Genomic DNA, 17,659 nt, shown 5'->3' with positions numbered 1-17,659 from the left:
TATGTCATTTTAGTAGCATTCGTGCAATTCAGTCCTGTCGTTTATCTATACGTAATGAGGTGATGGTCTTTGTAAGAGTAATATGTTGCACAGAGGACGACACTGATTTTGACATTGTAAACAGATATAGATACAGACTAGATATTCGCTGCTAGATATTCGGTGCTAGCAATTTGACAACTTTCAACATTTTCCCTCTCATTTTCTTGTTGCAACAATGATGAAATGGCACTAATTCCGTACAATGTACGAATTATTGACAATCCATGAGAGAACTTTAAGTACTAGTTTGGGAATTGGAGCAGTACAATATTCTTTACATGTGGAGCAGTGCCATCGAGAGCTGAAATAAGATTCAACCTACCTAAAAATTGGAATGGTGCTTGAAATTTTCATTTCATATCTGTTGTCTTTCAATCTGTCCATTTTCTGACCTCTTGTCTATCAGTCAGCTTGAACAGTCATGTAATGGAGTATTAGTGTGCGAGGTGGAGAGTGTACATGTGCCTTCATTAAGGCATAATTATAGTCTCTTTCATTTCTTATGTTGTTTATTGGTATTATTTCCCAGATGAACTCTCATGAATACAAATAAAGAAATTTACCTCTACACGTTGGTAGAGTCAACGGCCCATCCACTTCACAGGTCAATGTAGAATCACCAACGATAAGAAAGCCTTCCTCGCACGAATACTCGCAAACGAAATTTTCAAAAATTGTTCCAGGGAAGCAGTCAAATAATGTTGTGGTGAGATGTGGCGGAAACGCTGGTATAGTGCAGGTAACTATGAACCGTAATTGAGTGAATTTATTTAGAATGTGGTCATTTCGTCGGTATTATCTACGAGAGTGTGCTAAAGGAATGGCTCGAATAGATATTCATACTAAAACAACATGGGTGTGAAGTATATTTCTGCGTTAACTAGCCATACGCCTTAGATATGTTATATTCTTCATGCTCTATAACATTAAGTTACAGTTCGTAATTTCAAAACCAGAATATTTTTTTTCTTCGAACAGACATGTCGCCTGCAACACTTAATTTGTTCAGTTATTTCTTTGCTTACACATCTATATCCTGTCGTTACCTACATTTTTTAATTTGACAGAAACCAATTTTTCATAATTTAGAACGTCTAAAAATTTGTTCCTGAGCTAGAAAAGGTAACTTGCAGATACCTTTGCTTCAACTCAGCAATAACATATCCATACGAAAATCAATTATTAATCGATAAATTGCGTACTCATCATACGGATTAGCTATGTCATTGATAGGATTTGCATCTTAAGACATCTGCACTCATCTTTTTTTTTTTTGTAGGGGTCAACTGGCGTTAATTGCGGTCTCCTTTTTTTTAAAATGCCCCGATTGCTATTAAACATAAATCAAATCAGATTACCTGCGAATCTGTAAACATTTTGTGTAAGTTGCTATAGCCCCGACCTTTAGCCGAAAATGTCACAAAATCAAAATCGAATAAATTCGATCAATTCAAGGCAATTTTTTTTTTTAGAACTACTTAAGATTTTGATGTTTTTTTGACATATCGATGGTAAACTGTACAGGTTGTTTGTTCTTCATTTTTTCATTCTTTCTTTATGACATCGTTTGGTAAAGTCATGCTACAAAGGGATGGTATAGTTTTGGTTGAGGTGAGGATTCAGCATCTAACTTTTTGCAAGATACTTAGAAACCACTTTATTAAGTGTTAAAGAGCATACAAGTCTAAGAGGGATTCAAAGTTTATTTGGTCAAAATCGGTTTTGCAATGGCTGAGATATCCACAAAGTAAAACAAAGCGATCTAATAAAAGGTGAGTCACACCTTTTATTAGTATCTTTTTAAATATCTCAGCCTTCTCATTCTAATTCTGATACACTAGGCCTATATGCTCTTTCATAAATCATAAGAGGTTTCTCATTCTCTCAAAAATCATCATCAACACGTAGGAAACCTGAAGCCCCATGACAACTGGAACTGTACCATCCCTTGAACATAAAATGACTATAATGCTTTGAGATGAATGATTAACATCCTTTGACGGGGTAGATCAACAATACCTCAAACAGTTGCAATTTCCTTTCAATTTATGTTTACTCAATTTAACCAGGGTTATATCCTGACCGATAGTTGAATGGAAAATTGTGAGCATCATGGTTTGTGCAGAGCTCTGTATTCCAACTGCATGACCCTCTTTTGAACAAATTATGCTTTAATTGGTGTGGTTTAATTCTTAATATATATGTGAAAGACCTTAGTTTTGTTATTATAAACTCTAAGAGGGTAGAAAGAAAAAAAAGTGTTCTTTCGCACTGGGGCGGGGGGGGGGGGGGGAGGTGATAAACAGGTATGAACAGTCTTAGAGTTCTTTGAATCGCAATTGAAAATAGTAACATATTGTGTAATGTACCTTATTACTCACTGTACTTAAAGGCAAGTTTAAATTAAGTAGCACGAAACATACCTGTTGCAATCGTTTCAACTGTGGTTGTCGGTTCCGTTGGTACCGTCTGAGTGGTTGCAACTGGAGTAGTGCCTTCTGATGTTTGAATATGAGTTTGAAAAGGAACTACCAAAAGGCTGCATGAAAATTCAACTTCAATTCTACACACCTTTAGCAGTATTCCTTTGTTACAAATAATCTATAAATCAAAAAGTGATGGTCCAAAGAGGATAATACAGCTTTGCATTTTCAACTCAAACAATACTGGCTAATCGGTCAAAGCAATCTGACAATTTTTTACATATTCCCTTCATCTCCCTACTGCAAAAATTTGTATGTTGATACAGGCTTTGACATTGAAAACAAAGACATGTGTAAGCAGGTTGATATCTTTGAACATTGTTCCTCTCAACAATAACACAATGATACTAATTCCGCAAAGGCAGTGTATGAATTAAATGAATTAGCTATGACAACACTTTGAATGATTGTATGAAGTTAGTATACTAACTATATAGCTTTGGGGGCATACCTCATTTTTAGGCATCTTAGGCAATGAAGTACTAGCTATACCTGTTTTAATCGTGGTTGTTTCAGCACGCTCTGTGGTTGTCGATTCCGTTGGTGCCGACTGCGTGGTTGCAACTGGAGTAGTGCCTTTTGATGTTTGAATAGAAGTAACAATACGGAACTATTGTAAAGATGAGTAAAACCTTGATTTCTAGTTGTGAATTCTCAAGCACATTATGTGTTTTTAGTTGAATGTATTCGTAGAATTTATTTCTGTATCCTCAGTGATATATGAATTCTAAAGTGATAATTCATCGAAAAAAATATTTTTGCACACAAGATGATGCAGGTTTTGATATTGTAAACATAAAACAGACTGATAAGTCAGTCTCAGCAGTTTGACATCTTTTAACATTCCCCCTTTTTTTATACCTGCAAAAATAATTCAGTGCTAATAATTCTGTACAAACAAGTACGAATCAAAAATAATATCCATAAGATTACACAGTTTTATAGTAATTTGGGGGTACGGAATTACATCCACTATCTATTATTTCGCTGTACCTTACTTTTTTAAGAATCTGAAGTAATGTAGTTTTAGCCGTACCTGTTGTTCTCGTAGTTGTTTCAGCTGTGGTTGTCGATTTAGTTGGTGTTGACTGGATGGTTACAACTGAAGTAGTCCCTTCTGAAGTTGGAATAGGATTTGCAGGATTTATAGGATTTATTATTATCATTATTATCATTATTATTATTGCTTTGTGAAACCCTGACTTCTATAATATTGTGGTGAAAGGTGAATCAAACGCACTTTTAGTAGTATTCGTGCAATTCAGATTTCTCGTTGCAAATGATCTATAAATCGTGAACATGGTGAAGTGATGGTCTTTAAATGAATATGATTGCAAATATGTTGATACAAGCTTGACATTAAAAACGAAAAAACAATACTGATAAGTAGGTGTAAGCAATTTGTCATTTTTAAACATTTTTCCTCTCTTGCCACCTGCAGCGATGATATTACGGTAACAATTGCGTAAAAGCAGTGTATGAATTAAATACACAATTTATTTTTGACCAATACTTTGAACGGTACTTAGCAGTACTAAAATTGTGTTCCGTACTAGCTTTGTGGTATATACCTCATTTTTAGGCATCTTAGGCAATGAAGTACTAGCTATACCTGTTTTAATCGTGGTTGTTTCAGCACGCTCTTTGGTTGTCGATTCCGTTGGTGCCGACTGCGTGGTTGCAACTGGAGTAGTGCCTTTTGATGTTTGAATAGAAGTAACAATACGGAACTATTGTAAAGATGAGTAAAACCTTGATTTCTAGTTGTGAATTCTCAAGCACATTATGTATTTTTAGTTGAATGTATTCGTAGAATTTATTTCTGTATCCTCAGTGATATATGAATTCTAAAGTGATAATTCATCGAAAAAATATTTTGCACACAAAATGATGCAGGTTTTGATATTGTAAACATAAAACAGACTGATAAGTCAGTCTCAGCAGTTTGACGTCTTTTGACGTTCCCCCCTTTTTTTATACCTGCAACAATAATTTAGTGCTAATAATTCTGTACAAACAAATACGAATTAAAAATAATATCCATAAGATTACACAGTTTAGTAATTTGGGGGTGCGGAATTACATCCACTATCTATTATTTCGCTGTACCTTACTTTTTTAAGAATCTGAAGTAATGTAGTTTTAGCCGTACCTGTTGTTCTCGTAGTTGTTTCAGCTGTGGTTGTCGATTTAGTTGGTGTTGACTGGATGGTTACAACTGAAGTAGTCCCTTCTGAAGTTGGAATAGGATTTACAGGATTTATAGGATTTAGTATTATTATTATTATTATTATTATTGCTTTGTGAAACCCTGACTTCTGTAATATTGTGGTGAAAGGTGAATCAAACGCACTTTTAGTAGTATTCGTGCAATTCAGATTTCTCGTTGCAAATGATCTATAAATCGTGAACATGGTGAAGTGATGGTCTTTAAATGAATATGATTGCAAATATGTTGATACAAGCTTCAAGTTTCAAGTTTCAAGTTTATTTAACCAATTCATTAAACATTTGACATTTTACAAAAGGATACAGCATTAAGAATAATGAATGGTTTGGGACCCCAAAAGAAGCAGAGCTTGTAAAAAAGGGGTCCCGGATAAACATATAAAACAAAGCAAAACATACTAAAGTTTTAAACATATTAACAAGAAGTATAATAGTAACATATTTACATAGGACAGATGCAACACAAGCACACACACACACACGCGCACACACACACACATTCAATCACACAAACACGTGTCACAAAAACGCTCATGCACATACATATAATTCACATGAAATTGCAGAAAGATACTTTCTATTTTACTATACTTTTAAATTCAGCTTCCCTGATCAATTCTTGTTTTACAAATTTCCCTCAAGATAGATGCGACATGTACGTTTAAAGTTGGATAGTGTTGAGGCTGACCTAATTCTCAATGGCAAATTATTCCATTCTCTAATACAAACATATACAAATGAATTTTGGGCAGTTTGAGTTCTTGCAAAGGGTTGATGAATGAGATTACTTTTACGCGTATTATAAGCATGAACAGTTGAATTTAACACAAACGCATCCTTCATGAAAGATTTCGGATCACCTTGTGTCTTAAACATGAAAATCAAGCAACTCAAGATAACTAATTTTTCAAATGGCAAAATATGAAGTTGAATAAACAATGGCAAACTTGGACTTCTATAGTTTGAATTTGTAATATACCTTACAGCTTTTTTCTGAAGAACAAACAACTTATCTATATGAGTCTTATAAGTATTTCCCCAAGCTACATTACAGTACATTAAATGAGGCATAACTATGGCATTATACAGAGTAATTAAGGTTTCTTTTGGTAAATAGAGACGTAATTTGGATAGCTTGACATTAAAAACGGAAAAAAATACTGGTATGTAGATGTAAGCAATTTGTCATTTTTAAACATTTTTCCTCTCTTGCCACCTGCAGCGATGATATTACGGTAACAATTGCGTAAAAGCAGTGTATGAATTAAATAGACAATTTATTTTTGACCAATACTTTGAACGGTACTTAGCAGTACTAAAATTGTGTTCCGTACTAGCTTTGTGGTATATATCTCATTTTTAGGCATCCTGGGTGAAGTAGTACTAGTTATAGGCCTACCTGTTCTAATCGTGGTTGTTTCAGCACGCGCTGTGGTTGTCGATTCCGTTGGTGACAACCGAGTGGTTGCAACTGGAGTAGTGCCTTCTGATTTTGGAAAAGGATTAACAATACGCAAGTATTATAATGCGTTGTGAAACCTGGACTTCTATATTGTGGTAAATGCCCAATCTTACGCACTTTTAGTAGTATTCGTGCACTTCACTTTTGCCGTCGCAAATAATCTATAAATCCTGAAGTGATGATCTCAGATGAATGCAATTTCAAATTATATGTTGATACAGGCTTTAACATTGGAAAAAAATAATTATACGGATAAGTAGGTCTACGTGTAAGCAATTTGACAATCTTTGAACATTGTTTATGTCAACAATAACACAATGATACTAATTCCGCAAAGGCATTGTACGAATCAAATAAATTAGCTATGACAATACTTTGAATGATTGTATGAAGTATACGTAAATTGTGTTACATACTAGCTTGGAGGTATACGTCATTTCTAAGCATCTTAAGTAAAGGAGTACTAGCTATACCTGTTTGAATCGTGGTTGTTTCAGCACGCTCTGTGGTTGTCGATTCCGTTGGTGCCGACTGCGTGGTTGCAACTGGAGTAGTGCCTTTTGATGTTTGAATAGGAGTAACAACAAGGAACTATTGTAAAGGTGTGTGAAACCTTGATTTTTAGTTACGAATGCTTATTCATGCGCACTCTTAGATGTATTCGAAGAATTCACTTCTGCCTTTGCAAATAACTCATGAATTTTGAAGCGATGGTTTATAAAAGAATATGTTTGCAAACAGAATGATTCAGGTTTTGATATTGTAAACCCAAAAGAGACTGATAAGTTGGTGTCAGCAAGTTGACATCTTTTACCATTTCCCTCCATTTCTTCTCACCTGCAACAGTATGGTACTAAATCTGTACAAACACGTCGGAATCTAATTGAGTATATGAATATAAGAACGACCCAAGTCCATGGAAGACCATTTCGAGTAAACTAAAAAAAAACTTCATATCTTTTTTGTTTGTCCAATGATATTCTATTTAACTGTGTTGGGAAGGCAACATTGTATATACAAATTAGAACATATATTATTATGACAATTAACAATAACATTAATTGTGGAGACGCCATTTTGTGTGATGGATTTGGGTCGTTCTTTGATTCATATACATGATATTCTGCTATAGAGATGAAAGAAGGACGAGAGAGGGCGCTATAATATGAATGTAAGAATGACCCAAGTCCTTCATTCATATAAGATTTAAGTCATTTATTTCAGGCATTTCCGGGGGTAATTGGGACTTATCATTTATACACAAGATGAGTCCATGCATAAGCTACAATTTCCCATGTCAAACTGAATTTGGCCAAAAATTGGACTTGGGTCGTTCTTATATTCATATACTCAATTACTACTGGTACACCATCCATATTGCTTTCGCTATACCTTACTTTCAAGCATCTGAACTGATGTGTGGTAGCCGTACCTGTTGTACTCGTAGTTGTGTAAGTGGTGGTGGTCGATTCTGTAGGTGTCGACTGAGTGGTTGTAACTGGAGGAGTGACTTCTGATGTTTGAATAGGAGTAACAATACGGAAGTATTTTAATGGTGTGTGATACTTTTGACTTCTAGTGGTGATTACTTAATCTTAGTCATTTTAGTAGCATTCGTACAATTCAGTCCTGTCGTTTTACTTTACATAATGACGTGATGGTCTTTATAAGCGTAATATATTGCGAAGAAGATGGTACTGATTTTTGCTGTGTAAACAGAAACCGACTAGGTATTCGGTGCTAGCAATTTAACAATTTTCAACATTTTCCCTCTCATTTTCTTCCTGCAACAGTGATAAAATGGCACTAATTCCGTACAATGTACGAATTATTGACAATCCATGAGAGAACTTTGAGTGCTAGTTTGGAGGAATACAATTTTCTTTGCATCTGGAGAAGTGCCATCGAGAGTTGGAATAAGATTTCCTATGCAACGTTTATATGCTGGTAGAGTCAACGACCCATCCACTTCACAGGTCAATGTAGAATCACCAACGATATGAAAGCCTTCCTCGCACGAATACTCGCAAACGAAATTTTCAAAAATTGTTCCAGGGAAGCAGTCAAATAATGTTGTGGTGAAATGTGGCAGAAACGCTGGTATAGTGCAGGTAACTATGAACCGTAATTGAGTGAATTTATTTAGAATGTGGTCATTTCGTCGGTATTATCTACGAGAGTATGCTAAAGGGATGGTTCGAATAGATACTCTATATAGGTTGAACTGTGTTAACTAGCCATACGCCTTAAATGATATGTTATATTCTTCATGCTTTATAACATTTAGTTACAGTTCGTAATTTCAAAACCAGAGCACTTTTTTTTCACTAACATACATGTTGCCTGCAATACTTAATTTGTTGAGTTATTTCTTTGCTTACACTTCTTGTCGTTACCTCTATTTCTAATTTGATAGAAACCAATTTTTTCATAATTTAGAACGTCGATTTTTTTTTCTGAGCTAGAAAAGGTAACTTGCAGATACCTTTGCTTAAACTCAGCAATAATATATGCGTGCGAATTAAATTGCGTACTCATCATACAGATTATAGGTATGTCTTTGATAGGATTTGCTTCTAAAAACATCTGCACTCATTTTGTAACGGGTCAACTGGCGTCAATTGCGGTCTGCTTTTTTAAAATGCTCCCATTGCTATTAAACATAAATCAAATCAGATCAGCTCCTAATCTGTATAAACATTTTGTGTAAGCTGCTATAGCCCAAACCTTAGCCGAAAACGTCAGAAAAATAAATTGAATATATTCGATCAATTCAAGGCAATAATAGTAAATGAGGATGAAAGTGTTTTAGTTAGAGCAAAGGAATTTTTAATGTTCAGATAATATTTGTGATTATATGTTTTATTTTATTAAAGAGTTTGTTTTGAATATATATGCAGGGGCGGGTGGGTTGCAGTTGTGTGTGTGTGTGTGTGTGTGTATGTACGCGTAGGTTAGGGTAGTTAGAGGGGATGTGCAATGTTCGTTTTACAACAGTCTGTTATCAATAGTCTTAAATGTGTTTTTCGTGTGTGTTAGATATTACTTCGGTAATTTTGTGTTTTATCTTATTCTATTGTTTTATTAATCAAGTAATTATTTAATTATTTTAAGATATCTATGATTTTAATGAAATATTATTTTGTTTCGTAATTTGATAGTCTTGCCTGTTTTGTGTCTTGCCTACGATGTTGTGTTAATGGATTTGTGTAGTTTTATGTAGTTTTTATTTGCTTTGTATCTATGATGATGAATCACGTTATGTATACTTGTTTTTATTGCACGGACTGACTGAAAAACAGCCGTGGCTGATGTTAGTACCGTGGTTAAATAAAATGAATGAATGAATGAATGAATGAATGAATGAATAGAACTACTAAGATTTTGATGCTTTGTCGATATCTTGATGGTAAACTGTATAGGTTGTTTGTTTTATTATACTTAATACTTTATGACATCGTTTGGTAAATTTGAGCTACAAAGGGATGATATAGTTTTGGTTGAGGTAAAGATTCAGCTTTTATCCTTTTGCGAGATACTTAGAAACCACTTTATTATGTGTTAAAGAGCATACAAGTCTAGAGGAATTCAACGTTTATTTGGTGAAAAGCGGTTTTGCAATGGCTGAGATATCAAAAACAAAAACCCAAAGAAAAACAAAGCGATCTAATAAAAGGTGGGTCACACTCTTTATTAGATCGCTTTGTTTTTATATCTCAGCCTTCTGATTCTTCTGATATATAAGGCCTATAATTATGCTCTTTCATAAATCATAAGAGGTTTCTCATTCTCTAAAAAATCATCATCAAAACGTTGGAAACCTGCAGCCCCATGACAACTGGAATTGTACCATCACTTGAACATAAAATGACTATATAATGCTTTCAAATGAATGATTAACACCCTTTGACGGGGAACAAGTAGATCAGCAACACTTCAAACAGTTGCAATTTCCTTTCAATTTATGTTTACTCAATTTAACCAGGGTTACATCTTGACCTATAGTTGAATGGAAAATATGTGAACATCATGGTTTGTGCAGAGCTCTGTATTCCAAATGACCCTCTTTTAAACAAGTTATGCTTTAGTCGGTGTAGTTTAATTTTGTATAATGTTTGTGAAAGTCTTGTTATTATAAATTCTAAGAGGGTAGTTAAAAAAAAAATGTGTTCTTTCACACGGGGGGGGGGGATGATGAATAGGTATTTGATGAACAGTTTTAAGAGTTCTTTGAATCGCAATTGAAAATAGTAACATATTGTGTAATGTACCTTACTACTGACTGTATTTTAAGGCAACTTCAAATTAAGTAGTACGATACATACCTGTTGGAATCGTTTCAGCTATGGTTGTCGGTTCCGTTGGTACCGTCTGAGTGGTTGCAACTGGAGTAGTGCCTTCTGATGTTTGAATATGAGTTTGAAAAGGAACTATCAAAAGGCCGCATGAAAAGTGTGAAGTAATAAAATTGTTACCGATGTGACCGTGCATCACAAAAAACCCCAAAAGTCTCACCCCTTGATTTTACATGAGGACTCAAGAATGGTGAACCGGGTCAACCAAGTAAATTTTGAGTTGTCCATATTTTCTGAAAGAGCTATTCTTCTACATTATTCTTGAGTTTGAAATCATAAATTGAATGGGAAAGTGGGTTTTCAGCAGTTTTTCTACAACCCCTTTTTTTGGTAGAGTAGTGTGATCAGGTTTTTCTTTCGAGGCCCCTTTTCATTTCTGGAAAATTCTTTGCACACTCTTCACTTTCAATCCTAACTTTCAACTCCTCATTGCAAGCATTTAAGAATCGTGTACGCCAACATCAATCTCTCATTTGATATGAACCCTTTGCACTAGCTATGAATTATTCAGATTTCTATTTTCTCTGCTCGTTTTATGTTCTTTCCATGTGTTTTATGTTCTTTCGAACCGATTGTTCTTTAGCTGTATCATATCTATGTTCGTTTTGTTCTTGGTTTTTATTGTGTGCACATGTAATGTAATGTATATCAACGCAGGGCTCCTTGTAAAGCAGGCCTTTGTGGCACTGAATGGGACTACCCTGCTTTTAAAGAAGACTTAATAAATAAAATAAATAAATAATAACTTTTGAAAGGATAATGCTACTGCTTTGAAAGTTGAGATTTATCATGGACAGAATGTGTTAATAAAGCGTGCTTAATTCCAGCTTAATCTGATAATTCTTTCATTGTTGTTGCTGCAGTGGTTTACATCATGTTTTTGTCCCATTCATGGCACAGGTAGCACGGTTTTGTAAAGATTAAGCACTTGAATAGACCTTGTACTCCAGAGCTTTTTTTTTCTCAGTTCAAACTTTTCCAGAGTGTGGGTTTTCTTTCCAATGTTTATATAGGTTAGGAGATCCATTTAAGTTGAGTTATACATCATTTTAAAGCTTAGAGTCTGCTCTTTCAGAATCTGCCCTTAACTAAAAACCCTTTCTGGTGACTTTTTGGTTGGTTTTGTGGTGGAGGGTCACAAATAATGTTTTCGCTTTACTGTACTTTTAAGCATCTCAAATGAAGTACTAGCTCTACCTGTTGTTATTATAGTTGTGGAATCATAAGCAGTAGAAGTTGAGTCCGTATGTACAGACTGCGTGGTTGGAACTGGAGAAGTCCTTCTGATGTTTGAGTAGAGGTGACAAACAATATGGGGCTGCTGTAATGCTGCACGAAACTTTGACTTTTAGTCGGAAATGTTGAATTATAAGTACTTTTGGTATTAACTATTCGAGCTAGCAATTCAGTCCTGTGGGTACAAATAGTCTATAAATTCTGAAATAATGGCTAATAAAAATATGCTTGCAGGAGAGAATGGCACAGGTTACAACATTTTAAGCAAAAACTGTCTTGTAACTCGTAGTTAGCATTTTGATTTCATTCAACATTTTCCATCTCTATTCTCACTTGCAACAAGGGTACAGATATACTAATTCCGCACTAATAATATGGACAATGTACGAGTTAAATCGACCATCTATGAGAGTACAACAAATGGAACTTTGAAGTGTAAAATTTTATTAAAATATTACTATTTGGCTATACCTTATTTTAAAGCATCTCAAATGAAGTAGTACTATTCGTACCTGCTGTAATCGTAGTTGGAATGTCAGATGTGGTTGTCGTTATTCCGTTTTGCGTCGACTGCGTGGTTGTACCTGGAGTAGTGCCTTCTGATGTTTGAATATTGGGGTTACAATACGAAACTATTGTAATACTGCGTTAAACTTCGAATTCTTGTAGTGCATGTAAAATCAGATTGTTTTAGTAGTATAAATAATACATTTCTGCCGTTGCAAATAATCTGTGTATTCTGAGTTGATTGTTGATAAATGAATATGTTTGTAAACAGGATGATACAGCTTTTGAAATTGTAAACCCCAGTGACTGAATAGTGATGGTGTAGGCAAAGTGACATTTAAAAAAAATATCCTCACGTTTTTCTTTTTCGCCTGCAACAAGGATGAAATTGTACAATTTACGAAATAAATATCCATTCGATGAGAGTACCATTGGTAAACAGTTGAAGTGCGAAGTTTTAGCTTTACGTGTACTTTATTTAAAGGCATCTCAAATGAAGGAGTACTAGCCGTACCTGTTGTAATCGTAGTTGGGATGTCAGCTTTGGTTGTCGTTATTCCGTTTTGTGTCGACTGCGTGGTTGTACCTGGAGTAGTGCCTTCTGATGTTAGAATATAGGAGTTTCAATACGAAACTATTGTAATGCTGCGTTAAACTTCGAATTCTTGTAGTGCCTGTAAACTTATCTTTTATTTAAAGATGTCTTTAGTAGTAATCATACAATTCATTCTACCGTTTGAAATAATATGTGAATTCTGAGTTGACTGTTGATAAATGAATATGTTTGTAAACATGATGATACAGGTTTGGAAATTGTAAACCCCAAAGTGACTGAATAGTGATGGTGTAGGCAAAATGACATTTAAGAAAATATCCTCGTTTTTCTTTTTCGCCGGCAACAAGGATGAAATTTTACAATTTACGAAATAAATATCCATTCGATGAGAGTACCATGGGTAAAGAGTTGAAGTGCAACTATTCTATCAAATATCACTTTTAAGCTTTACGTGTACTTTATTTTAAGGAGTCTCAAATGAAGGAGTACTAGCCGTACCTGTTGTAATCGTAGTCGGGATGTCAGCTTTGGTTGTCGTTATTCCGTTTTGTGTCGACTGCGTGGTTGTACCTGGAGTAGTGCCTTCTGATGTTAGAATATAGGAGTTTCAATACGAAACTATTGTAATGCTGCGTTAAACTTCGAATTCTTGTAGTGCCTGTAAACTTATCTTTTATTTAAAGATGTCTTTAGTAGTAATCATACAATTCATTCTACCGTTTGAAATAATATGTGAATTCTGAGTTGACTGTTGATAAATGAATATGTTTGTAAACATGATGATACAGGTTTGGAAATTGTAAACCCCAAAGTGACTGAGTAGTGATGGTGTAGGCAAAATGACATTTAAGAAAATATCCTCGTTTTTCTTTTTCGCCGGCAACAAGGATGAAATTTTACAATTTACGAAGTAAATATCCATTCGATGAGAGTACCATGGGTAAAGAGTTGAAGTGCAACTATTCTATCAAATATCACTTTTAAGCTTTACGTGTACTTTATTTTAAGGAGTCTCAAATGAAGGAGTACTAGCCGTACCTGTTGTAATCGTAGTTGGGATGTCAGCTTTGGTTGTCGTTATTCCGTTTTGTGTCGACTGCGTGGTTGTACCTGGAGTAGTGCCTTCTGATGTTAGAATATAGGAGTTTCAATACGAAACTATTGTAATGCTGCGTTAAACTTCGAATTCTTGTAGTGCCTGTAAACTTATCTTTTATTTAAAGATGTCTTTAGTAGTAATCATACAATTCATTCTACCGTTTGAAATAATATGTGAATTCTGAGTTGACTGTTGATAAATGAATATGTTTGTAAACATGATGATACAGGTTTGGAAATTGTAAACCCCAAAGTGACTGAATAGTGATGGTGTAGGCAAAATGACATTTAAGAAAATATCCTCGTTTTTCTTTTTCGCCGGCAACAAGGATGAAATTTTACAATTTACGAAATAAATATCCATTCGATGAGAGTACCATGGGTAAAGAGTTGAAGTGCAACTATTCTATCAAATATCACTTTTTGGCTTTACGTGTACTTTATTTTAAGGCGTCTCAAATGAAGGAGTACTAGCCGTACCTGTTGTAATCGTAGTTGGGATGTCAGCTTTGGTTGTCGTTATTCCGTTTTGTGTCGACTGCGTGGTTGTACCTGGAGTAGTGCCTTCTGATGTTAGAATATAGGAGTTTCAATACGAAACTATTGTAATGCTGCGTTAAACTTCGAATTCTTGTAGTGCCTGTAAACTTAGATATTTTAGCAGTACTCATGCTATTCATCTCTGCCGTTACAAATAATCTGTGAATTCTGACTTAAATGTTGATAAATGAAAATGTTTGTAAAATTATATGCAATCCACGAGATTACCAGGAAGTGGAAATATTCTATCAAATATTAGTTTTTGCCCTCACATGTACTTTAATTTGAGGCATCCCAATTGAAGTAGTGTGGTTGTCGCTATTCCGTTTTGTGTCGACTGCGTGGTTGTTACTGGAGTAGTGTACTCTGATGTTTGAATATAGGAGTTACAATACGGAACTGTCGTAATGCTGCATTAAACTTCGACTTCTTGTAGTCCCTGTAGACTTTGATATTTTAGTAGTATTCTTACAATTCATCTCTGCCGTTAAATATATTCCGTGAATTCTTAGTTGACTGTTGATAAATGAAAATGTTTGTAAGCAGGATGGCACGGACAATTTACGATTTAAATAGGTCATACATGAGGGTCCACCGAATATACATTTGGAGTGTACAATTTTATCAAAATATTACTATTTGGCTATATCTCGCTTAAATCATCTCTTAACCGAAGTATTAGAATTACCTGTTGTAATCGTAGTTGGGATGTCAGCTGCCGTTGTCGACATTCCGTTTGGTGTCGACTGCGTGGTTGTAACTGCAATGGAATATAGGAGTTACAATACCGAACTGTTGTAATGCTGCGTTAAACTTCGAATTCTTGCAGTGCATGAAACTTAGATATTTTTAGTAGTACATGTATTCTTGCAATTTATCTCTGCCGTTACAAATATTCTGTAAATTCTGAAGTGATGGCTAATAAAAAAAAATATTGAAAGAAAGATATTATTCAGATGGGTGAAGGTTCAGGTGAGCTGAAAAAAAAATGTTTGCAAGAGAGGATGACGCAGGTTTGAACAATTACCAAAAATTAACAAAAAACTGTCTGGTAACTCGAAGTTAGCTTTTTGATATTATCTAACATTTTCCCTCTGTATTCTCACTTTCAACAAGGGCACAAACTCTGTCTGTACGGACAATTAACGAGTTACATAGGTCATCCATGAGAGTGCAACGAATAAACATTTGGAGTGTACAATTTCATTAAAATATTACTATTTAGCTAAACCCTCCTTAAAGGGGATGGCTAGTAATTGATCAGTGGGAATCAGTGGGAATGCTGGGGGATGATTCTGGGATTCATTTAAGAGTACATTATATATCTATTGTTGTGTGAAAATCATTTGCTTCAGAATGGTCTCATATTCAAGTAATGTGCAGTTTAATGTTTCCAGGTTAGCATGCCTGTACAGTGACGGGGCACTAAACTGCACATTACTTGAATATGAGACCGTTCTGAAGCAAATAATTTTCACAGAACAACAGATATATAATGAACTCTCAAATGAATCCCACAAGAATTGGAGCAATTATCCCTCAGCATTCCCACCTATTCCCACTGATCAGTTACTAGCCATCCCCTTTAATGTATGTCTTTGTTTGAGCTACCACTGAAATAGCTCAAAATACATAAAGTTAATCTGTTTGATAAGTAAAAGTGTTTTAAAGTACTTTGTAGGCTATAAGGTAATGATGACACCCCCTTTATCAAGGATAACTACCTGCATCTATGTATTCATATTAAGAAAAAGTAATCAAAACTGCAAGATTTATTTGTGAAAAAACTCCAAAGGGCATCATTTGCAATAGTTTCTCTTTGAGAAGTTTTATAACCCTTGAATGTGCAATTTCCCATATGATGTAAGGGCAAATATCATCAAAAACACATTTATGATGTTAAAAAGTCAAATAAGAAATATGACCTCCACTATAGGGCTCACACCTTTAAATAAAATGGAATGTCCCAGACCCCTACACAAATTCGTGCCAAAGATACCAAAATAAATGAAGAAAAAAATAATTATAAATCATGAATGCAATTTTGCATAGAAATGAATAGCTGCAGATATTGAGTATGAATTCCTCTACAAACTGCATTTTGGTTTGGAGATGAAAGCTTTCCTCATAGAATTTGAAGGGACTATATTTCATTGGGTGCGTGTACGGAAAATAGGTGAATTTTTGAGTGACAAGAACTCGTAGTCTGGCTTTGCGGACCCTTGGACAGAGTTTGAGCCGAAGAACCTGCATTGACAATTTAATGGATGACAGGGTATTGCTCACTCCAGGCTACACCTCATTTCTCCCAGCTATTTTACAGATTTTTTTTTTTTTTAATTTGAATTTTAACACACGTCTCTATGGGGATTTATTTACCCGTGTGAGCCCAATAGAGAATGCACGCTATGCACCCAATTCATTGGGAAGTATTCATCCCATACAAACTGTACTGGTTTATGTTAATCTATTCTGTCAAATCCATTCCTCCTGGCCCCTCCCCTTACCCCCCTCTCCCCTTACCCCTCTCCCGTCTACCCCCAACTCTGCTTAACTACAATTTTGTTTTCTTATTATGTTCTTGTGGTACTAGATCTTGGTAGAAACTAGTCATCAGTATCACACAACTTTGAATGATTGTGTCATTTTAACGCATTTCTTTGTTTGAGCTACCACTGAAATAGCTCAAAATACATCAAGTTAATCTGTTTGATTAATAAAAGTGTTTTACAGTACTCTGTAGGCAATAAGGTAATGATGACGCCCCTTAATCAAGGATAACTACCTGCATCCTTATGTATTCATCTTAAGAAAACTAATCAAAACTGCAAGATCTATTAATTTGTAAAAAAATCCAAAGGGCATTATTTGCAAAAGTTTCTCTTAGAGAAGTCTTATAACCCTTGAATGTGCAATTTCCCATAATATGATGTAGGGGCAAATATCATTAAAAACACTTTTATGATGTTAAAAAGTCAAATAAGAAATATGACCTCCACTATAAAGAGAATGCACGCTATGCACACAAGTCAATGGGAAATATTCATCCCATACAAACTCTACTGGTTTATGTTGATCTATTCTGTCAAATCCATCCCTCCTGGCCCCTCCCCTAACCCCCTTCTCCTATCCCCTTACCCCTCTCCCCTCT

The sequence above is a fragment of the Diadema antillarum genome, unplaced genomic scaffold, assembly GCF_040938485.1.
Source record: "Diadema antillarum isolate AM-2024a unplaced genomic scaffold, OU_Dant_1.0 scf00000152, whole genome shotgun sequence".
In the NCBI taxonomy this organism is placed as follows: domain Eukaryota; kingdom Metazoa; phylum Echinodermata; class Echinoidea; order Diadematoida; family Diadematidae; genus Diadema; species Diadema antillarum.
Note: the sequence above shows the minus strand (reverse complement) of the source record.